The following is a 24,367-nucleotide window of genomic DNA, read 5'->3' on the forward strand; positions in this document are numbered from 1 at the left end:
CGTAAGCACCAGCAATTGATTACCAAATAAACGATGCCTATTTTGTTGTTACTTACGATTCCATGGACTTCATTTTAACAGTTCAAATCTGCAGTCACAAGTTACCGTACTTGTGGCAACTGTTTTTCTCACGTTTTATGTCCCACCTTATTTCCTTTGGTTTAAGTCTTAATGAATGTAACACTGTTTGCTGAATAAAATATTTATTCAGAATTAGTTCTTTCGGGCAACATATACTGCATGGTATATTTTGTTTTATTCCTTGCAATTTATTCATGATAATTAAACTTTTCATATACGGTAGAGGAATGTCAGGTGTTAACTGGCCGAGTTTCTTTGGCGGAAATGGAGATGCGATTTTGTTTGCAGAGAAAATTTCAAAGTGATCATTCATTTAAGCTAATTGGTGACAATTTTATTCTTTTAATTTTTTTTAATACTATAGTACTGTTGTAGTTGTTTAAAAAATCTGAAATTTACTTGAATAATGTTTAATCTTCACGTTCTATTTACTGAAGAAAAAAAAAAAAAAAACTGTTGTATGATATTAATTATATCGTCCAGTGTCGGTTTAGACGTGTGTGCATGTGATTTGAATTTTTAACGTAGCTTTAACAATTTTTCAGTCATATTGCTACGATGTCTGCAGTGTGGCAGTTTAGACTGTGGATTGCATACGTTATATTTAAAAATGGTTTGGGGTTGGGTTTTTTTCTTCTGACAAATGAAAATTGACAGACATAATGTAATAATCGGGACTTCGCTGCGCAAAATTGAGAGATATTACGAGATCGGGTGGTAGAAGAGGAAATACCCCCAAAATCGGGAGGTTTTTCTCCCGGCTTGAGAGTTGACAGGTATGAACTGTCCGGGCTTGTGGAATTTCATTCAGGAACTTAGTTTATTTAAGTCACCAGCCCGGGGCCTGTGCCTAACAAATTTCTTTTAGCACTTACCAGTACAGTACATAAACTATTATATCAGATTGCAGATTCAACTTTTGAATGTGCAACCCAAATGTGATCTCCTGTCTGCCTCGCTCGCCAATGTTTATGTTTGTATTCGAGGACTGGCTAGTATAGCGTCACGGTACCACGTGATCTGTCGTCTCATCAAAACTCGGAAAAACTCGGCAATTTACGGAATCGTGGTATCTTCCACGCAATATAATCACTACCCGCTTACGATATTTAATTTATAAACATTGCAGTCGAATTAAAATCTGTAGAGAATTACATACGTAAAAGGAAAATTTTGATTTCTAGTCTCCTTTAAATGCACAATAGTGCAGCTGAGGGTGAATTTTCTTGCAAAAATGTTGGGACATTTATGTATATCAACTGATTAAATACTATTTAAAAGGCATTTCTGGGGTAATATCAAGTACGTAGCGGTTCTCGTTATGAAATACGAGCTCTCTGAAATCTTCGTACGTAGAGTAACGAATCTATCGTCTCCATGTTGAAATCCCGCTCGGCAATGATCGGCAGATCCCGAATGAATAACACACATAATTCCGGTGACCGAAATTTGCATAATTATAGGCCACATTGTAAACACTGAAGATGATGACGTAAAACACAACCACGCTACGAGACCGCCCAAAATGTCAACAACGGTGAGTACGGTCTTCTTCTGATCTCGTTCTTTTCTTCTTATCCTTTTCCTTTCTAATTTTAATTTTGAGAGGAAACAATGAAATGTATGTAGAACTACTTTTATAGTTATATTTCAAAGTTTTTGTGATACGAGAATAATTTAAATCGACGTGCTCTGTACAGTATTGCAAAAACCCACAGGTACTCGCTCTATTTCTTGCCCAGTAGAAATCGTACTCCCTCACGTCCCCACCACTCAATTTTATAAATGAAAAGCATCAGGCATATTTAAAAATGCTCAAAATTGAGTAATTTCATTAATCAATTTATAAATTCTAACCAGATTGTCACCAGTGGACCCCTAACACCCATTCTTCTGACGTTTCAAACAAAGCGGAAAAGAATTTCTCCAAGTTAATACTTTACATAAACAAGGTTTTAAATAAGCTTTTTTTTTTTTTTTTTTTAAAAAATCTGCGACTAGAATATGGAATCTAGGTTCAAAACTCGGGACCAGATCATAAAAAAGTACACACACAAACGTACAGTCACTTGTCAGCTGAAGTTTGACCACAGCTTTATTCTTGGACATGTTTATTGGGTATTGTGCACACTGAGTAAATAGACACATAGACTTTGCTTTGGTGCCCATTCGAGGAAAGTAGGAGCCCTTTTTAAATTTTGGATCCCCACCCCACCCAACACTTGACCTGATCCAGCCCAAAAAATTTTCTATCAAATCACAACCTCTCATGTATTAATTTCTGATCCAAAGTTAGCACTATATTCCTATAAGTTTAATAAGTAATCATGAATATATTAGTTGTCAAATTATGAAATACATTTACATATTAAAATTCATTAGATAGACTTAAATCAGCTCACTTTCAAGCTCAATTCTAGAGCGACCTTTAAGAGGAAGAGGGAGGATGAGGCATGGAGCAAGAAGTTGAAAAACCAGATGGGGGAGAGGAGAAAGACATGCTGTGCAGCCTAAAAACTGAGCTGACCAAGCTCTACACATAGTTCAGACAAGAATGAGGGTAATTGTTTATTTATATCTTGCAAAACAAGTATTGATAGATATTGAAAAATGTTTGGTACTAAGTAAGTTGGCAAAGACTCTAATATCTATGTCAGTAGTGTTTTGCACAACTTAGAAAATGCATACTTGTATTAAAGGATTAGTTATTTTACCAAACAATGTATGTTTAAACTGCTTTACTTTTTGTTGCTACTCAACACCCCACCCCAATATGATTTGATAAAGGAAGACTATGCACAGATACCATAGAAAATACAGAGGCCACCTCATTTATATGGCCACCTTATATAACACCAAAATGGTAAAAGTATTATGGAAACAATCCCATAGAGTACTCCATTGCACAATGAAATACATATAATTGATATGAAACTAAATACAAAAGGTTTTAACATGGGTCACTTAAATGTACAAGGCATAGTGGAAAAAATAGAACAGATTAAGTTAATGTTGTCTTCCAAGGAAAATAATATGCATGTTTTAGGACTCACTGAAACCAAATTAAATGCTAGCCACAATGATAATCTATTTCACTGTCAAGGCTACAATAAACCATTATGCGGGGACAGAGAGACAGCGGGGGGGATTGTATACATTACAAGATGTAAATGCAGAAAGGCGACCTGACTTGAGGTCACATGAAATTGAGAGTATTTGGGTGGAAATTTCTCAAAATAATGCAGAATCATTCCTAGTTGGTTTCATTTGTAGGTCACCTTCCTCCAAAGCAATTTGGAATGATAACTCTTTGAAACAAATAGAAAATATTCATGCACAGGAGAAAGAAACATATATACTCAGCAGTGTAAATAAGGACCTACTCAGTACTCAAATAAGGAGTAACTGGATGGAATTTTTTGAATCATTAGGCCTAGTCCAGCTGGTAAATGAGCCCACAAGTGTAACAGAAATATCAAGCACTCTTATTGATCACATTTATACCAACCTACCAAACAATGTGGCTTATGTTAATTTACCAAATGTTGGTCTTAGTGACCACTATCCTACTTTTTTGACAAGAAAGGTTAAATGCAACATAAATAGGAACAATACACACAAAACTATCACTTACAGATCTTTCCAAAATTGAAGTAAATAACAATTCAAGATGACCTATATAAAGTTCCATTGAATATTATCCAAAATTTTGATGACAGATGTGAAGCTCTAAAAGTGTGGACTGATTTATGAATGTAGTCTCTAAGCATGCACCACTAAATGTACATTGAGTAAAGTATGAAATCCAACCTAACTGATTTACTACTGAAATTCTAGATACTATGAAGACACAAGACCAATTGAAGGCTATGGGAAACCATGCACAATATCAAGTATGGGGAAGTAACATAACAAGTATGATTGAAAAGGCTTAAAAAAAAACTTATTATCAATCAATGCTTGAAAACACAAAGAGCAACACAAACTCCATTTGGAAAGTCTTCAGTGAATTCATTGAGGTAAAACACAAAGATCAGACAAATAAAATTCACTCACTTCTGGTAAATGACACAAAAGTCACTGATGACACTGACATTGCAAATGTTCTGAGTGATTTTTTTTGACTAACATTACCACTAAGTTAAAAGAACTAGTGATAGAAAACAACTATAATGAACTGAAAAATGCTTAAGGAGGGATGTTTCTCTATCCCACAGGTATAAAAAAAAACTGCTAAAAATTGTCTCAGTAAACTTGATATCAAGAAAGCTACAGGACTTGATCAGATTGGTCCACCACTCATTAAAACTTCTGCCTCAGCTATTTCAGATAGCATAACATTCATAATCAATTTAAATATTGCAACCTCATCTGTCCCCAAAATATGGAAAACTGCAAAAGTAATGCCTATGCACAAATCTGGTTCTAAGAATATGCTGATAACTACCAGCCAATTTCAATACAACCAAAACTTGTCAAAATTGATTGAAAAACATGTCCATGACTCGTTCATGTCATATTTAATGAAACAGTTGCTGTTACACCCTATTCAATCAGGCTTTAGACAGAAACATTCATGTGAGACTGACTTGATCTCTCTAACTGATAAATGGCTTCAACTACTTGATCAAAGTTGAATAATAGGATCTCTATTTGTAGATTTCAGGAAAGTTTATGGGTTGGTGTACATGAAATTCTTTTAAGAAACTGAAAATCAACCAATGTGATGAAAGCACAATTGGATGGTTTACTTCAAAGTTAAGTGAGAGAACACAACATGTTTATATAAATTATGTTCTGTCGGAACCTGGAACAATTAGATATGGAGTACCACAAGGTTCAATTTTAGGTCCATTACTATTGATACTATTTATTGATGGCCTACCACTTTTTACTAAGAGACTCAATTTCATCTACAGATCTCTATGCAGATGACACAACATTGTCAGACATCCAAAACACAAAGCACAAACTATAAATTTATTTAAAGGATGCCCTAAACAAACTGGACAACTGGTGCACATGCAGTGGCATAGTGGTAAATACTGGAAGAACTAAAATATTACTTATCTCAACATGGCAAAAAAGAACAAATCTTGGTAGTGATGAACTATGTCTGACATGGAAGGATACAAATTTACAAATGGTTTGTCATGATAGACTACTTGGTGTTTTGGTAGATAATAACCTATCATGGACTGAACATGTCAGTAAAAAAGTTAATTCAAGTTTATGGCTTTTCAGTAGGATAAGGTACAGAAAACTATTTTATAACAGTTACATACAACCCTATTTAGACTACTGTAACACAGTGTGGAGTAATTCAAATGATAATGTGGAGTAATTCAAATGATAAAATCATAGCAAAGCTGGCACATCTTAAAACAAGTGCATTCAGGCTATATCAATCAAGAAAGTAAGCAAGGAAATTTTAGCTGGTAAGTTAAAATTATTACCTATTAAAGACTGAATCCGGTTGAGAAAAGCCAAAGTAATGTACATGATATCCAATAATAGCGCTCCTGAATATTTACAATCACTATTCAAGTATAGGCTACCTGGTAATACTCCACAACTGTGATCCATGTCTGCCAAACAGTATAAAAATTCCCAAAACAAATAAGGAATTATTAAAAAAATGTTTCCAGTACTCTGGAACTTTGCTCTGGAATAGTATTCCAGTTGACTTTAGAAATGCCAACTCTATTTCCTTCTTCCAAACCAATATATACAGCGGCTTCAGAGATACACTTAAAATAGATAAATTCATTTCTATGATGGCCTAAAGGTAGATTAGCTAAAATCATTTCATATATAGGTATTAATGATCTACGCTAGTGGCATACAAACATTCAATACTATTAAGGTCAACTTGCTCTTTTTTCAATTTAATTAATAAACCAACTTAAGTAATACATTTATTAGTTTTATTTTTTTTAAATACAAAATGGGAACAAAAAGTCTATGCAATCTTACTTTGGAGTTCAGCAATTAGACCTGACTAGATTGCAGTTTTTTTTATAAAATTAGACATGTACAGAATTCATATAGCCATTTAAGTCTTGTGAAATAAATACTACACTTTTATTCTTCTGTTTTAAATATGATGCATGCCTTAATGTGTATTTCTAAAGCCCCAAAATATGTTAAGATAATACTATATATGCAACATCATGATAAACATAAGGACTTAATAATCCTAAATTGTTTTATTTGTCCAGAATTAAGACTGACATGAAGGCTTGCAAGAAACTTTTTTTTCTCTTCATATCTGATCTAACATTTTTGGGTAAGAATTTTAATTGCCCAGTCTGCTTGGCATTCAATGTTTCCACCTTTGAACTGGTGATTACTGCAAATGATTTCTGTATAACAAATTTACTCGATTCAATGGCAATTTTGAAATTTCTTTAATTCTTCAATAACTTTTATATATTCCTTAAGCATGTTATTGCCAAAGCTTAAAATTTTTATGTACAAAATGTATATCACAAAAGGTGTGAATAACTTGACAAGTATGTTGGCTACATTGCAGAAAACCTCTTTCTGTATACAGGATATGTGTAGCACATGCCTATGAATGTACAAGTTGCACCTTGTACCAATAAAATCAAAATGCTGCATCAATTTACAAACAGAATTAAAACTTTGATAGTTACTCTTACAATACAACATTTACAATGAATTCCATTTCCAAGGTGGACTCTCAAAGATTGATAATTGATGTACATACATGATTGTTGTAAATGTTATTTCTTTGCAACCACTGTGAAAGAATTTTAAAATTGTAAGCCGTCCAAAAACAGACATGCATGCAAATGATAAGGACTTTGTTTTAATTTACAACTGATACTCATCGAGTAGATTCTTTTCATTACCTGATTTCAATGTGGGTACCTCACTATACTAAACAAATCTAAGCTGCAATCAGCCATTCCTATTTGATCCCAATGTAAGAGTCTCTGACTTCTAGAAATGCTCCCCAAAAACTTTGAGCTGTCCATCTTAACTATCAGTTCTAGTTACGATGGAACTCTCAGTGTTCATGTCAAAATAAAAACCATGTGCAGTTTTGATCCACGTGTATTTCACAGTAGAATTTGCTGATTGAAGATGAATAACGTTTGAATAAGCATTTTAGAAATAGCATATTACAATTGGAATAATTTTTCAGATTTTTCAAGATCTAATCCTTGATGAGGCTGTATATGCCTTGTCCAGGATGTACAGACGAAATGTTCTTGTCCTCAACGATAAAGTTGACTTGATGAGTGCCAACAGTCATGCTACCTATAGGCAGTTCATACTACGGCAACATGGAAGGTTGGAGTCTGGACAGAGACATGTAATTCCCTCTTGCTGTTTCTGGCAGATACATGACAAATATCCTGATGGACAATACAATGGTTTCATCCCCTCTTAGGCTTGCATGAACTTAAACACTTTCTTGCATGTATGAGTTTATATATAAATGAATACAATTGATTTTATTCATTGTTTTCTTATAAATGCACATAATATTGCATCAAACAATAATGCTTTCAGATTTTTTTTTAACACCAGTTTATTTCTGCCTATAAACAATGTGGGCACAATCATAAATAATCAATATAAAAAGTTTTCAGCAACTGCAGATACAATATTACACATTATTTTATTTTCAACTACTGATATTTCAGGATATTATATAAAGTGTAACCTGCCTTAGCTGACACCTCCATATATCAGACACTGTTTCATATTTTACATAACTAAAATCAAGAGATCTCCTTCACCACACCAAAACTAGAGTTGATGGTGGTTCTTGAGGTGCCAGGTTTCTACAAATTCTCCTGGGATCATCTTCCTTTAGTTCTCTTGTCTGCATACCCTGCTTTGCCTCAAGTTGACAGATGAGGGCTTTCTTTATAAGCTCCCTGATGTGGGGATGTTTTCTTTTCCTTGCAAGGGTAGACAGACCATCTGCCACTTTTTTTGTTGTCACATCAATGCCTGTTTTAAAGAAAATGTTATTTTCTTAACATGTGTGACAAGCATCCCCATGTGAACTCATATTAACTTTCTACCCAATATTAGAGCCTCATGATCAGTTCCCAAGAAGGAGTTGATGAGGGTTTGTTTTCGTTCTTATTTGTTCTATCCACAAAATACTATGTGAGACAGGATGCATTTTTGCCCATTCCTTCAGAAAGCAACATGTTTTCATGAACAGGTATTAGCTAGTAATCATCATGATGACAGCATCTACCCCAAATGTCCTGAGGACATTCCATAAACCCCATATATCGTTAATAAAGTGTGTCAGTCCCCTGGGAAAGTGATATACATATCACTGGATCTAATTATTAGACTTGCATTGCTCAAATAAAAGTAAATATCCACTAGAATGATAACAATACTAATTACAAGATCTGTATGCATGAAAATATTAAGATTCCTTACCACAAATATAAATGTGTGCCGATTGTTGCAAAATGACTTGTATCTAATACAAAGTTTTCATGACTTGTACTTGTGAATAATACTCCATTTGTCTGATCTCCAGGCAGGGATCATAATGCACAATCAATATATAAAATTATTTCTAATGTCCTGTAGTGAAACAAGCTTACACTATCTCCCCTTCTTTTATTCTCATTACACCTCAGCCACTATGTATATTGTGATCCAAAGCAGCTACCTCATTCCTAATCCTGTACACAGGAGGGATGTATGAAAATCTCTTGGCACTGTACATCATGATCTGCTGATGAAAAACTTCAAGCTCAGCAGTGCTTCTGCAATTGTCAAAAACATGTATCTTGTAACATGTGTTATTTGTAATCTGCTAACAGATTAATATTATTAAATAATCATTACTGTTGGTAATTTTTGCATACATAAAATCTTTACAAAGTGTTTATTGATAGTGTGTCATGGAATTGTTAATACCTGATGTGCATGTATTATACCTGAAATTACCAAAGACTTGAGAAGGAGAGTCACTATACATGTATCATGTGCACACATCTTATGAATTCTAACTTATTCAGATCTTCAAATGGTAAATATATACAGTAATTTATTATTTAGTTGAGAACAAAAATATTTAAAGTGGTCTTCACATTTTTCTTTTAAATACCATGCAATTGTTGCAGTCCTGAAATGGCATACCTAAAATTTAAGTAATACTCCACTCTTTAGGAACCTTTGGTCCAAGAGCACCCGTGCCAAGGTTTTCAGCACTTTGGCTTTCTTCTTGGGATCATGTTCATCAAGCCAAGGCTTTGTCAGCTCTTCATTCTCCAGGTAAGGTTCATGAAGACATTTATTAATGCCTTGACCATGTGAGAGGATCTACTCGTGTATTGGTGATGTGATTTAGGACACTCCTCAAGATACTCTGAAAGAATGTCACAATCAATAGCTTTAGCACCTAAGGCTGGTCTCTTTTGTCATGGTGACCCAATATTGATAAGACAACTTGATTTATATCATAAAGTGAAAGCTACATCGTAGAACTGGCTAATAGTTAGCGTAGCAGGATTCAAATTTTCCTCAGATCATTGTTCCTTCAATATTCCACATTACTATGACATTTCAAATATATTACTTTTAATAAACTACAGTACATACCTAGAAGATTTGGTGATGAATATATGTGAATAAAGAATACATTAAAAGAAATCAGAAGATAAGGATTATGCACTGTAATTTTGATTTCATACAAAAGTATACAATAACAAATGTTTACATATATGTTTCAAATAAAAGGACTGAAAACTTACAAAAAATTGTCTATAGCTGCTAGCAGTCTTGCATGAAAACCAAAACTGGTTCATGTCTTGGGACCATTGTAATAAAGCCATATTATCCATTTGTTTGGCAACCTTGAAAAGTAGGTAGATAAAATAAAGTTAAAAATGCATGAAGAGCAATCATCAAAACAGAAACAGCTTTTCAAGTCCAAAAGTTTTATAACAGTAAAGAGTGAAAACCAACAAGTCATTTAATTCCCAAGAATACAAAATGAAATTTAAAAAGAACTTACAGTATTGTAAATTAAATCCCAAATAAGTTATATCACCAGTCCTAATGAATAAAGTTCTAATGAAGTGCCAGTGGTTTCCAAAAACACAACTTCAATCTCAGTATTTTGTTTTTAAATTAAATATGTCTTATGTGCATTCATCATGAGCTAAGTGGATAGATGGGAAGAGGGTGTTAGCAAGAACTGCATGTGGGACATAGATACATGTATGAATGGGAAACAGCATAAAGAAAGCATAAAACACAGCTGTGATTACTGGGTTAGTCAGTACAAAATACTGGAACTTTTTTGCATAACCAAAACAATGACAATTCAAATTATGCCTTTTTCTAGGCATCAAGTGGCACAGTTGAAATACTCAACCCCACTTTTGAGAAAGCGAAATTCAAGGGTTTTTTTTCGAACTCAAACTAAGAAAAGCATGAAGTGGGAACTCAACCTGCTGGCAGTTATAATAATGTCCTTTATCAGCATTGCATTTGTTACATCATTGTTTTCAGCAGAATGACAATTGTAAGACAACCCCCCCCCCACACACACACAAAATCTGCAAGAAATTTATCATTTTTACCTTCCTGATTCAATAGCAAATACTTAAGATACTGAAGGTGTCTTCATTCTCTCAGTAAGTTGCAAAAGCACTTGGCCAGGTGTTGATGTGAAGCATGAAAATGTACTGGCCATCGGTTCTGTATGCTTGGGTTCATCTTTTGCTATATTCTTTGTAACTTTGTAACTTAAAATATGAATTAAATATTCATTTGTATTATAAGTTATGTTTTAAATCTGTTTCTTTGTGCACTGTGTTAAACACTTAGAACTGAAATACTTCATTTAAGCAAGAATACATAATAATAGATCTAAAAAAAATTCACATCAATAAAACTAACTTGACTGCAGCTCAAAGCTATAACTGATAACAATCTGCCAGCCATATATTCTGGTAGCACTTCAACATCCTTTCCTATCATGACCATAGATCCTTTTGTAATTGTAGTCAATACAGTGCTTTATAATAGATTTACTAGTAGCTGAAAGATGTACAATAAAATCTTATTATTTGTTCCATCACGTTTACATGATAAGGTTATTAAACTTTTATGCAAGTAATGTGCATGTCACATTAACCTAAGGGGTGTGTGTGTGTGACGGAGAGAGGGGGATATATATGATATAAATAATGATAACGCTTGTAAATGTATCTAAGTTCCCTCGCCGAATTTTAAAAAACCTGTCTCACGAAGATAATTGACAGGTGTACAAAATGACCTTTATGAGCACGCTGTTATAAAAAATAAATAATATATTCCACCCCAACATACAATACACACAATGCAGTCACCGAGTGAAATATTGATCAGCCGATCACATCTATTTTGGGCATATTACAAAGCAAGTCCTTGTGCAAACATTGTATTAATAAAACAGTGTGGATTAAACATACAGTAGGAACAAGATATTGAAAAATGGAGAACACTTAGACCTCACATTCACTTGATTCTGAGGAAACTAATGTGTATTGGCTTACCTGTCCAACAACAACTTCGCAATTTCAGTGTCAGATGCCAGTCCTAACTCTTACATCAATGCTCTCCATCGAATAAACTGGTCCCCAAGACGAATCCTTGATAAGTCCCGTTCGGTTTCTCAGACAGTTTTTCGACGTTTCTTCTCGGAAAACGACAAACGTGGGCGACCTTTACGTTTATGACTCTCAAGTGTGTCCGCCATTTTTGTTTATAGTAGATATTTAAATTACAACCACGTGTCTCATGACCCGCCCACTGGACGAAGATGACGTCAACGTTTTTGTGGTCACGTGAGGCTTCCGTAACAGTTCGTGACCTACACGTTTCAATTAAAGCGGGCCCCCACAAAAATTCATTTTCTCTCGTTTATTTATCAATTGCCTAATTTAATCTTCTCAAATCTAGGTTATTTTGAATTATTTCAGCTTATAAGTCGACACGTTTCACTAGTTACATGATCTGTAACATTCACAAAATTACAGACACTCTGCACTATTGTGCCTTTAATGGTCAATTACATGAATGAATGTAGTATCTAATAGGGGATTTTCCCCCTGAAGGTGTAGCTATGTAAACCATCTCAAAATGGCGGATGCTTAGAGTAGGTGTCCAAACACACTTCCATGATAATGGTGTAGAGGTGTCTAAAGGCGCTTCCATGATAATGGGGTAGATACAGCCAAAGGCGCGTACAAGATGTAAAGGGTTACTAGCTATATCATTAGCCAGTCTTTCTGAGAAACAATTCTATTTGCGTAGATGTTAACTACATTATTTGCTTTGGTCTTTTGCAATAGTTTTATTTGCTCCATTGCAAGCAGAAGCTATAGGATCATATCAATGCCTCAACGCCAACAAAGCTGTGTTTGTGACACCTGTCCCAATCAACTTTGTATATCCTTGATACCTTTTGTTTTTTAAAATCTGCATCGGAGACAAAAGTTAAGTGTGAGAATAATATAGTATCTCTAGTCAAACAACAAAATGAGTTAAAAGGATGATCAATATCTTGAACGACACACAGTTATCTCAACACTTTCTTCAATATTAATATAATTTTTTTCGATTCATTAAAGAAACATAATTCAACTTAATTCGATATCAGCATTTCTGGCTTCCGTCACTTTCCAGTCAAAAGAAATGTAGGCATCTGGAACTCGAAAATATGTCCATTTGCTTGTGTGAGAATTTGAGTTTATTAGAAAAAGACAGTAGGTAAAGTCTGACTAAAACATCACGACTTTAGTTTGCTGAAAGGCATCAATATGGGCTGCTATGTGTGTGAGATATTCCTGAAAATTTACTTATCATTCCGATGTTAGTCGACATCGGAACATGCTACACAGCACCGTTATTGAGACAGTTAGACCTCTACCCCCAACACATAAATATTAGGGTCGATGTTTTACAGTATGACTACAGTATTCAGTGGGAGGATCTAAAGTAAAAGTCACACAGGTCATGTAGGCATTCAACACCAATTATTTCAGTAATGAGTGTCAAGTTTTGGAATTTGATTCTTATACATCCACATTCCTTTGTTGGTCATTAGATTCCATGAGAAGTGCATATGGCAACATCAATGTTAAAGTACATAGATATTTTTGGACGAAATGAACCTAAAGGTGTGATCCAGTACAATCCAGATTGAAGGTCGCACTCGGTGATGTCACAATGAAAGCTACACTTATTGATAAACAAATTCATACTACCCTATGTTGTAACGATTCCACTCGAAGTGCTCTTTTCTTGGACCAAGTTTAATACATGGCCACCATTTTAAAGGACCATATAGATCGATAATTCTCGTATGGAAGTTTCTTGATGACAGTTAAGGTACAAATCATTCAATAATCAGGATTAAATACACTTTGTTTAAGGACAATTAGTGTTAAATTTTAAAAGAACAATTTGTATTTAATTTTAAATGAGTTAATGCGCATTCATGATCCGTGTAACTTTTACTATGCCATACGAAAATACATAATGGCAAAATTTGCGGTTAACATCAACGATTTTAATTGATTCAATCAGTTTAGTTAGATCCGCGCAAATTCTTACCGTACCGTTTGGTTTCGGAACAAAAACCATTGCCGCGCACCACTCAGTGAAATAACACCAATTTTTTCCATTCTATTCAACTCCATTTCAACTTTATTCAATAAAGAGATTGGGACCTTTCTTGGGGTAGATAAGACGTAAGGTTTGGCATTTTTGTCCAGAGTTATGTTATAGAACCAGGTTGTTTTCCCTAGACATTTAAACAAATTCGGGATTTCTCGCGATAATCCATATCTGAATTTATAGATTGATCGTGACTTTTGCTTGCATTTTGTGAGTTTTTATCTGAGGCTTTTACTGAGGACATATTTACCTGTTCTTGACAGCCATAATCACGGGCCTGCCCAAGAGTGCCTGGTTCAGTCCCTTTACAAAAAATATGTCTTGTACACTGAACACATTGTTCGATTCCAGTCCACATATAAATTTTCAATCTCACACGCGTTATCCACAATTGACCCTTCTTTCTGCTAATAGTCCCTAGAAATCCAGGTTCCGCTCTTGATTCTGTTGTGTGAATTGCTGATTTTGACAGACATCATTTTGCATAGTGTCCCCTTTTCTTACACTTGTATCATTCTGCTTCTCTTGCTGGACATTGGTCTTGAGAATGATTAACTTTCTTTCCACATCTCATGCATCCTTTTCTGCTGACACTGTTCTGTTGAACTTTTGAGATTTTATGTTTCTGTTTCCCATATTTCAGTGAAGACGATATTACTGCATCCATTTCAGTCATTCGTTTTCCATTTGCTCGTATAGTTGATTGTTGCTTTTTCACAGCCTCATTTTTTAGAGCTTGACTAACGGCAGACTCTAGAGTTAGATTTGCATCTGACTGCAATTTTTCTGACAGTTTTAAATCTCGCAGTTCAACTAAAAGTCGATCTCTAATCATTTCATCATGTAGTGGCCCGAAATTATAATTATCTGCAAACACATAGATAGCCGTAACAAAATTGTCCACTGTTTCTCCCTCTTCCTGTTTTCTTTGATTAAAATTTGCTCTTTCAAAAATTTACATTCCTCTTTGGAATGAAATATCGAACGAATCTATATGTCATGGGCTTCCACTTCTTTTGATCTTTCTTTGTCAGGTTGAACGAAAACAAAATTTCATCAACCTCACTTCCCATGGAATAAATCAAGGTATTTACTTGAATTTCTTACCATTTTTCACTAAGTCGAGATGCTTGACGAAAGCGTTCAAAGCGCTGAAACCACTTTTCCCAAGTTCCAGGTCTCGAAAAGTCATTTTTTTTTCCGTTATGTAAAATGAAATGAAGCCATTTTCAACTCAGATAATTTCAGTCCAGTGTTTTTACCGCTGCCAACATGTAATGTTATTTGTTATTGAAGAATAACTGCAGAAGGTGTTCTATACTTTTTATTAAATACAAGACAACGATACAACTAGAACATAAGCCCTAGTAAAAGTTTAGCATAAACCAGTTGTTGATGTGTATCAGTTCTAATCCAGTGTGGAATATCTGATTACTTTTACTGTCAAGTGATATTACAAAGCTAATTAGATTAGGGCTTACACTACACTTGTCATCCAGAAAACCTATTTAATATTTATCTTTGAAATAAATACATTATTTAAAAGATAGAATTGTGTACCTTAGACCAATACTGCTAGCAACAAAGATGTGGCCAGGTGATGGTTACCGCATGATTGGAATACACAAATGATGCATCTTATTATGTGGTATTTGACTTTCCTGTACAAGGAAGAAAACTCCATACCTATGCAATTCAAGATGGTTTCGGAAGGGAAACGAAGAACTGAGTGTCAGTGTGTTGTTGAATAAATGTTCTAGATTATATGCTGCACCTGTATTCTAATTCTATTTTATTATGTTTGTCATTCCAAAGTAATGGTGCAAATGTCATCATGGCAAAGTGGTCATCTGGCAAATTTAGGTAAGTTCATAGTTATATGCAGTGATATCAGTATCACTGTCAAATTTGCTGAGATCCTACGTTTCACCTGACATCTACTAAAACAACAGGAACATTTGTTTAAAAATACAAATTGCACGAGTTGTCATTGTTTTTAACTCTGCTAAAATAACATTTTTGTTCTTAACCCATTTTGACACAATGTATTTAAGTGCAGTGCGCAAATTTGTTAAATTAATTGATGTACAAATAAATGTAGTTAATTTTGTCAAACGTGATATTAAGTAGTTGCAGTCATTTTTGTAGAGGGTTCAAATTGTCAAATAGATCGCTGAATACCTTTTTCTTGATTGATTATGTTCAGCGCGTATCCGAATACTCTTTTTTTTCGCATTCTCTTAGACGATCCTACGCTTGGTACGGAATAATATGGGAAATATTGCCGTTGTTTTCCATCAGTGCTCTTCTCAGACAGTTATACGGCAAAACTGTTTCAATATTGGTAGCAAAAAGTATTCGTTTTGAAATCCTCACTTTATATCGTTGCTGAATTCTGACATTCATAGTGTAACATTGTATTAACATGGGTACTGAAATAATCCTCAATTCTTTTTACCCTTTTCTTTTCTCCCTCCGTCTTTCAAAAGTAAGAAATTATCTAAACTTCCATGCTGATTCTGACCCATGTGAAATTTTATTCAGTTTAGTCCACGATTTAAATGTGACATTCAAATTTGTTTTTAAAGATAGTCTACTCATTATGTTCCAAGGACGTAGTTCAATTCAAATATGCATTTAAGGTAACAAAACCTCGTCATTATGCGTGGTCATTTTGTTGTTATATATAATAAAATAACGTAATCCTATTTATTTTGCGACGGCAATTTAGTAGTGAAATACTTTGTAAACTTCTCGTTCAACTTTAGATAGTTTGTTTTATTGAGAAATAATAAAATTACGAACACTGACAAAAAGGAAGAAATAAACTAAATGATGTGCGTAGTACATGTGAGCTTTCAGAAACCGTCCGAATTCTGCACATTAGCCATGATGTTGAACTCAGTAGCGACCGCATTTCCTGAGTAGGCATCAATGATGCTTTTTATCGAGTTCAAGTATCATTCGTCAGTGGTTATCAAATCTCAATGAAAAATCAGTTTACATTGTTCAGTTAGAGAGATGATACTATAACCCTTTGGCTTATTGACGGGCATCGCCAATTCAGTCGATTTCGGGTTATAGAGGTCCATGCCATAAAGTCCTCTCAGGATGACTTTGGTTATTAGGTTGGAACCCTTTCATATATAAAACTGCAGCCGTCACATGCTTACACTCGCTCTATTTTTTCCAAATGCATCTATTGATTTGAAGAGCAGAGCAAAAAGGACAGATAACACTTCTTTTTCGTTAAGTACAGAAGCAGAGTTGATCAAATAGAAAAGTTGCAAATTTTATGGATTTAATAAGTTATTAAGTTGAAGAAAAACAACAATACATAAACCCTTAACAACCATGTGGCGACATCTCAGAATTAGTATATATGATCCTTGGGGCGACGTTTCTAGGCTCAGTGGGGCGAATTCTCCTGACACCTTGGATGAATTCTTCAAGGGTGAGTTCTCCATGGGGCGAATTCTCCCTAATTCGGAAGCTTAGTTTTGCAAATTCGCCGTCGCTGCATTAGAAAGTCACAGTATAGTACAAGAATGAAGTGTATAGGGTTGCAAGGCAAAGACTTTCAGATGGTCGCTTCCGACACATCATCAGCAAAAAGTATTGTTTAAATGAAACAAGGTATCAAGAAGATTTTGATCTGCTCCAGTAGTGAAGGGGGATATTATAGCGTCAATGGGACTTATCATTAAAAACACCCCTGGGAACATATAGCGTCAAGGGAAATTTAACATGGAGAAAAATCGTGGGAACATATAGCGTCAAGGGAAATTAACATGGAGAAAAATCGTGGGACTGTTGAGCGTCAAGGGGATTTGAACATGGGAATAGGGGACTGTATAGCGTCAAAGGAATTTAAACAGGGTGGGACTGTATAGCGTCAAGGGAAATGGAACATGGGATTTTTTTTAAAAAATTTAAAAAAATAAGAAAGGGGTAGGCAATTCAAAGGCTATCTCTTTTCGAGAAATATGGCTGGCCCTGAAAAGGGCCTTTGGGTTTATGTTAATGTATTCATTAACATAAAGGGCACCGTATTGGTCTTCTTCTTGTCCTTAGGCTGCGTCTCACTGTTGGCCCGTAAACCAGCACTCTTTTCAGGCATCCTTGTCTTTCAACGTAGATCCTACGTATCCACAGGCTGGTGTTTGTCCTGTGGACAACGGTCCACTTGGATCGGACATACATGAGCAAGTCTGTCCGAAGCATCATGGAAGACACAAGGGTGGATGACTCAACTGTGGTCCACATCTTGAAGCGACGAGAACAGGTGAATCAATGCACTGAACTGCGCTTATTTATAGGTACAGGTAGGATTGAAACGGATTGAGTTCATTCACCAATCCGAACACGCGTTACAAAATTCAGTCGGCCCGCATCCAATCCGAAGAGAGCAGTCTGTTACGTCACGTAGTCTATATAGATTCGCTAGCGCTTGTGTGCAGTCAATCTATGCGACAGTGATTCAACATGACGGAAACTCAGAAAACGATCCATTGGGGTGCACCAGCAGGGGAGACCGCCCAAGGGAACCCGGACTTACTTTCAGAAGAGGTGAATTGGGATTTTGTGGATTTTCTCTCCTCGCAAGAATTTGTTCCGGAACCTTCGTTACCTTCTTCATTACCGCAAGTGGAGAATTTTAGACAGAGACAGAAAGAAGAATTGGAGAAATTTATACAACGACAAAAGGAAGCGGAACAGGCTTTTCTCCTACAGCAACAGCAACAAGAAGAAGAGGTAAGAAAAAAACAACAGCAAGAAGAAGTAGCAGCAAAGAAACAAGAGGGTGAAAATCAAACGGTCACGGTACTGTTGGACATTTTAGCGGAGTTAAGAAGTCTGAAACAAATGTATCAGACTTCTTTATCACGACCGAAGAGAATACGACCTTCCCGAGCTAAACACGTCAACCCTGTGACTAAGCCTACCGTACCACCCTTAGTGATTTCAACCCAATCATCATCAACATTACGCAGTTCAGAAGTAGGCCTTGGCCGTGGCAAAGGCATAAGGCAGTTAAAGTTGATTGCTTAAACTCACCCCTACACCATAAAGAGAAAAAAAGGCCCTTTTCAGGGCCACCCACATTTCTCGAAAAGAAATACAATTTCAATTTGCCAATAACTCAAAAAAAAAAACCACCCATTTTACCTTTATAGTACGTGTCTGTGTATGAGTGCGTGAGTGTACGTTCTTATTTTAAAATCAAAACTAAAAGACTCTTACCTTATATCATTCATTTATTCTTTTATCCATTTTTTTTACAATCCAATTCACAATTCACAACACAACACTTTAATAAAAAAGTTCATTGACTTCTTCTTTCTCCTTGTTTAGTCTCTCTGTTTTTTGAATTTCTTCACCGTCTTTTCCTCATTTTCTTCCCTTCTTCTTTTCTTCTTCTCCTGTTTCTTTGCCTCTTGTAAATAGAATTGTCTTTTTTCTTCCTCTTCTTCTGAAGAATTCCTCTCTTCATCCGAAGAATCCCTCTCTTCTTCTGAAGAATCCCTCTTTTCTTCTGACTCCTCTTGTTTCTTTTTTGGGCAATCTGGAGACCAATGTCCTTTTTCTTTACAATAATAACAGGTATCTTGACTTTTGTCTTTTTTAGTCCCTGTTTTTGTTCTTTTTTGACGGTCTGGACACTCTGAAGACCAATGCCCTTTCTTCTGACAGATATAGCAAGTATCTTGACTTTTATCTCTAAAGGAAGGAGAGTAGTCCGTCGGCTGGTCTGAAGAGAATTTTCTAATGACCCCTCGCAAAGCTCTGACGAAACGTTCCATCTGGTTAGTCTCTTCCATCGTTGTGCTCGGCTTGAGAGTGAAATGAATAGTGAAAGGACAAGACACACACCCTTTTATATACGCTGGTATGCTATGACTATAAAGTAGCTCATGGTGTTTGAACTTGAGTCATTTGACTTTTTGCTTTCAAGATGAAACGATCTAATTCATTCGAGAAGAAAGAAGAAGAAAGAAGTAAGAGGCAGAAGCGTGATCTATCGCCTCGTACCAGGGCTGAAATCTTGGCACAAATTCATGCCAGTGATTTTGAAGAGGACATGAGTGAACCAGAATCAGAACCCTCTAAACCAATTTCACCACCCTTAGTTAACCCTGAAAAGTACTATTCCATTCGAGAGACGGAAAAGCGCTCCTCTAGAAAATTTAGAACTACGGCTTACAAATACACAGTGAAGTTTAAAGATTTCAAGGGTGAAGTGCCGTTAGAGAAAGCAGAAGTGTTTATCACTGGGGTGTGGGATTCTTTGCTCACTGCACTCAAGCAACAATGTCAACCCAAAGAAGACGATCGCTTGAGACTTTCCATACAACACGACGGTTTGAAATCCCCTGTTTGGATCGAGTTTAGCACCCCTGCAGAATTGACCGCTTCCAAAGTCATGGACAAGATTCAACACGTGCAACAATCTAATGACCAGTTTGACATCACCGATGGAAAAGCCACATTGGACATGACCCACGTCTCTCCTCCTCAAGGGACCGGACGCAAAAAGATGTTATTGGTGAACGACCTTCGCAGCATTAAGCGTAGCCTTGTCCAAATTCACAACCCTCATGACCAGATGTGTTTAGCCCGTGCCATCGTGGTGGGACGAACCTATGCCAACAAGAACGACACGGTAGAATGGAAAAGAACCTGGAAAACTATTCAACAATCCGACCGAGCCAAACAACGAAACGAAGCAGAACTCCTGTTGCAACAAGCTGGCCTGTCCAAAGACACACCCTGTGGCATTCCTGAGATGCAAAAATTGCAAGATACCCTAGCTCCACGATACACCTTGAAAGTGCACCCTCAAGAAGTGCGAGGGCCTATGTTGTTTCGAGGGCAAGATTTTAAGGACGGAAAATACATTCATGTTTATCATCACGATGACCATTTCGATACCATTACCAGTATCACCGGATTCCTGGGATACGGTTATTACTGTGAGAAATGTGACCATGGTTATAATAATCGAGAGCAACACAAGCATTGTGGATCGAAATGCACAGGATGTTTGGCCTCTTCACCCTGTCTGAGCGAAGAACCAGTGCCTTGTTCAACTTGTCTGCGCACGTTTGTCAGCCCTACCTGTTACCAACAACATCTGAAAACGCAAGGTTCACAGAAGAAATGCGCTTGCCAACTGCTGAGATTGTGCTCTACGTGTGAACAAGTCATACGTACCAATAATACCAAGGCACACGTATGTTCAGGAAAGAAAAAATGTCACATTTGTCACCACATCGTGGACTTGGAACACCAATGTTACGTGCAAAAATACCAACCCCCACCAGAGAAAGAGGACGGTCACAAGAAGAAAGGCAATTTCATCTTTTTCGATTTCGAATGCATGCAAGAGACTGGCATTCACATTCCTAATTTCTGCGTGGCTCATCGAGCGTGCGAGAAGTGCATTCAAGAACCTATCTTTAGTCATTGCCCTCACTGCAGCAAGATTCCTGGAGGACGTGAAAAAATCTTTCGGGGACCGAACACGCTAGCCGATTTCGCCCAATGGGTCTTAGACCCCATCGACAAGACGTGGAGCCAAGAGGACATCGAACGTTACGGAGATTGTCATCGTCATGCCACGGTGATGGCTCACAATTTCTCCGGATACGATGGACAGTTTCTTCTCAGATACTATACGGAACAAGGCACCGAGCGTCCTAAAGTGACTTTGAACGGAGCCAAAATCATTTTCATGCAAGTGGGACAAGTGCAGTTTAAAGATTCGATGAGCTATTTGGCCATGCCTTTGAGTCGAATGCCTAAAACGTTTGGAATGACAGAAATGGCTAAAGGTTATTTTCCACACTTTTTCAATACGGAAGCCAATCAACATGCCGTTCTACCCCATTTACCCGAGGCTCACTATTACGACCCCGACAACATGCGTACCGAACAACGAGAAGCTTTCTACGCTTGGTACCAGATTCACGCCTCGGACCCTTTCGACTTTCAGGAAGAAATGCTAAAGTATTGTCGTTCCGACGTGGACATTTTACGGCGTTGCTGTGGAAAATTTCGAGAACTGTTCATGGAACACGGAGGGGTCGATCCTTTGAAAGAAGCTTGCACCATTGCCAAAGCGTGTTCCTTAGTGTATCGACAACGATTCATGCCTGAAAACACCGTGGCTGTCATCAGTCCTCAAACGACCCACTATGTCAAACGTCAATACTCGGTCAAAGCCCTACGTTGGCTACATTACTTGTGCGACAAGGAAGACAAGTGGATTCAGCATGCCCGCAACGGAGGGGGCGAAAAGACCATCGGAACGTATTCGGTCGATGGCTGGGACTTAGAAAACCCCAAGATCGTGTACGAGTTTAACGGTTGCTTATTTCACGGATGTCCCGTCTGTTACCCTGATCGTAGCACTAAAAATCAGTTTTTGCAACGAACCATGGAAGACTTGTACCAGGACACTTGTCAGCGACGCCAAAAGTTGGAACAGGAAGGATACCAAGTGGTGGAAATGTGGGAACACGAGTACGATCACCGTATGAAAACCGATCCCGAGTTTAAACGCCTCGTGGAAAGTTACCAGTTCATGGACCCGCTGAACCCGAGGGATAGTTTGTACGGAGGAAGGACCAATGCCACCTGTTTGCTGTACCAAGCCGACGAAGAGAAAGGAGAAGAAATCAAATACTTGGACGTGTGTTCGCTGTATCCCTACGTGTGCAAATATTGTCGCTTTCCTGTAGGGCACCCGCAATTGTTCACGGAACACATCGACCTGGTCAACATTCGACAATACGAAGGCTTGATCAAGTGCAAAGTTTTGCCTCCCGCGAACCTATACCATCCCGTCTTACCTCACCATTGTCAAGGCAAACTGATGTTTCCCTTGTGCCGTACTTGTGCCGAAACGTGCAACCAAGACCAACCTTGCCATCACAGCCAGGAAGAACGTGCCTTGACGGGAACCTGGGTCAGCGTGGAATTGTTCAAAGCTCTGGACATGGGATACCAACTGTTAGAAGTGTACGAAATTTGTCACTTTCCCAAGACACAACAATACCGCAAGGGTGACCCCACGCAGAAAGGCATTTTCACAGACTACGTGGATGCCTTTTTGAAACTGAAGCAAGAAGCCAGCGGCTATCCTTCCTGGTGTCACACTCCCGAAGACCAAATAAAATTCAAAGAGAAATACTACGAACAAGAAGGCATCACTTTAGACCACATCGAGAAAAACGAAGGCAGGCGATCGTTTGCCAAAGTGATGTTAAATTGCTTGTGGGGTAAAATGGCACAACGACCGTGTTTACCCAAGACGGAATATTTGACAGAACCTTCCCGCTACTTCCAGATGATTCACGACAAAACCAAATACATGAAACACGTGGACGTCGTTCGAGAGAATTTGATCTTGGTCAATTACGAAGAAGATCTGGACTTTGTACAAGACGACCCTTTTGGAAATGTCATCATTGCGGCTTACGTGACAGCCCATGCTCGCTTAAAATTGTACGAAGCTTTAGAACTGTTAGGGGAACGCGTCCTGTACTTTGACACGGACAGTTGCATTTACATCCATCACCCGATTCAACATCACCCTATCATCGAAGGAGACCGTTTAGGAGCCTGGACAGACGAGCATCCCGACGACAAGATTTTAAGTTTCGTCAGTGGCGGTCCTAAAAATTACGGCTACCAATACCGTGACAAACAAGGAGAAGTGCACACGACGTGCAAAGTGAAAGGACTGACTCTGAATTATCTTACCAGTCGAGTGGTCAACTTTGGGGTATTGAAAGAAGCCTTGCAATCGGGAGAGGATGGAAACTTTAAAGTGACCACTTACCAACCGAACAAAGATTGTACGTTTACCCACTCACCACATCGTCAGTCGACCCTTGGAAAAAATCTATCAAATTGTATACCAGAAGCGAGTTCGACTTCCCGATCATTTCACCTTACCGTACGGTCACGTCGGTATTGGTCTGTATATAAAAAAGGAACCCTAGGCAAGATCGATAGTTCATTGTGACTACCAAGACCGAGCGAACAAGATGAATACTTTGAAAGAGGCATCGTTCCAGTTTGGGGATTGTAAAAAAGTTGTATCTTCCTCTAGTGTGACTAATATTGGATGGATAAGACCCATGCATTGCGACGGAAAATGTCCGGAAGGAAACTGCGATTGTCCATGTGGTTACCATTGTAATTGCGTAACGGAGTTTGCAGACGAGTGCGATTGTGAGCCTTGCGATGGGACCGATGCTGTACGTTGTGACCTGAGCGATGCCGTAAAGCATCATGGGAACTTTAGTGCCCCTACCCCTATCATGGAAAGTGATGCTGTGCGTGTCAAACCTGTGGGATGCGAAAGCGATGCTGCTCGTCATCTTGGACATTTTACTGGGTTTCGTTTTAAAGGGGAATGTTCACCTTTACGTCTACCCCCCTACGGATGTCATCCAGCCCTGAGCAAACTCCTACCCATGTCACTCAACCCTCATCGAAACGAACCTGTGAAAGACGAATATTCGTTTCCTGTGCGTTTGTCGGAATACTGCGACTTTGAAAATCGTCTTCAATCGTTTAAAGGAAAATGGCC

At 37.4% G+C, this 24,367-nt stretch overlaps 2 long non-coding RNA genes and 1 pseudogene across 4 annotated transcripts; 2 read left to right on the forward strand and 1 right to left on the reverse strand.

The window, feature by feature from the left end:
- The first annotated feature begins 1,303 nt into the window (after positions 1-1,303).
- LOC149807656 (uncharacterized) lies at positions 1,304-7,571 on the forward strand. Its single transcript, XR_016423197.1, has 3 exons — positions 1,304-1,618; positions 2,502-2,641; positions 7,256-7,571. It is a non-coding gene; the product is annotated as an uncharacterized LOC149807656 (long non-coding RNA).
- Positions 7,572-7,620: 49 nt separating this feature from the next.
- On the reverse strand, positions 7,621-11,974 carry LOC149807657 (uncharacterized). Of its 3 annotated transcripts, none has more exons than XR_016423198.1 (5): positions 11,640-11,974; positions 9,849-9,950; positions 9,235-9,463; positions 8,694-8,858; positions 7,621-8,073 (listed from the first exon to the last, which is right to left on the reverse strand). It is a non-coding gene; the product is annotated as an uncharacterized LOC149807657 (long non-coding RNA). The 3 variants fall into 3 exon arrangements; XR_016423204.1 differs by lacking the exon at positions 11,640-11,974 and adding an exon at positions 10,683-11,633; XR_016423202.1 differs by lacking the exon at positions 11,640-11,974 and adding an exon at positions 10,683-11,633 and having other exon boundaries at positions 9,235-9,950.
- Positions 11,975-17,312: 5,338 nt separating this feature from the next.
- LOC149807658 (proteasome subunit beta type-2-like) overlaps positions 17,313-24,367 on the forward strand; it is a 30,404-nt pseudogene continuing 23,349 nt past the window's right edge.

The sequence above is a fragment of the Sinohyriopsis cumingii genome, chromosome 1 (genome assembly GCF_028554795.1).
Source record: "Sinohyriopsis cumingii isolate HCF-2022 chromosome 1, ASM2855479v2, whole genome shotgun sequence".
In the NCBI taxonomy this organism is placed as follows: Eukaryota; Metazoa; Mollusca; class Bivalvia; order Unionida; family Unionidae; genus Sinohyriopsis; species Sinohyriopsis cumingii.